This window comes from Rhinopithecus roxellana, chromosome 14 (assembly GCF_007565055.1).
Source record: "Rhinopithecus roxellana isolate Shanxi Qingling chromosome 14, ASM756505v1, whole genome shotgun sequence".
NCBI classification, from domain to species: domain Eukaryota; kingdom Metazoa; phylum Chordata; class Mammalia; order Primates; family Cercopithecidae; genus Rhinopithecus; species Rhinopithecus roxellana.
The window spans coordinates 117595301-117595981 of record NC_044562.1 but is presented as its reverse complement, the minus strand read 5'-3'; the positions used below and the strand labels follow the sequence as shown (position 1 = coordinate 117595981).

General features: G+C 43.8%; 1 pseudogene; it reads right to left on the bottom strand.

The window, feature by feature from the left end:
• Window positions 1–354: 354 nt before the first annotated feature.
• LOC104678366 lies at window positions 355–681 on the bottom strand (annotated as a pseudogene).

The following is a 681-nucleotide window of genomic DNA, read 5'->3' as shown; positions in this document are numbered from 1 at the left end:
CTTCCCTTCCCTTCCCTTCCCTTCCCTTCCCTTCCCTTCCCTTCCCTTCCCTTCCCTTCCCTTCCCTTCCCTTCCCTTCCCTTCCCTCCCCTCCCCTCCCCTCCCCTCCCCTCCCCTCCCCTCCCCTCCCCTTTCCTTCCCTTCCCTTTCACAAACACATTTATTAACCAAAGGGATGATCCTAATTAATCCAACACTTTGAAATAGTTGCATGTAAAATGTTTGTGATAAAGATAATTGAACACAGCATTAAAAAAAAAAAAGCAGTATGGAGATTTGCTCATTGAAATGAGCTTGTTCATTCTTGTAGTTAATTCCTGTCCAAAGTGATGATGGAATTTTTACTCAACTTTTTCATAGATCCGAGTACAGGTGACATTGTTCGTGACACAATCCACCACTGATTGCATCTTTCAATTTTCTTGTTACTGTGTTTTCCTTTCCATCCCACTCCTGATGCTGAACCAATGCACCATCTGCAAAGTTGCAGACAGTCTGAGTTTTTCTGCCATCAGCTGCGGTTTCTTCAAACTTCTTTCCCAGGGTACAAGAAAACTGTGTGGTTTTCAAAGTGCTCTCAGTTTTTATGGTGAGGTTTTTGCCATCACAAGTGATGATACAATCTGGTTTGGCCACTGGGCCCCTATTTTGCAAAGATATTCCCACTCCTAGTGTCTTCAT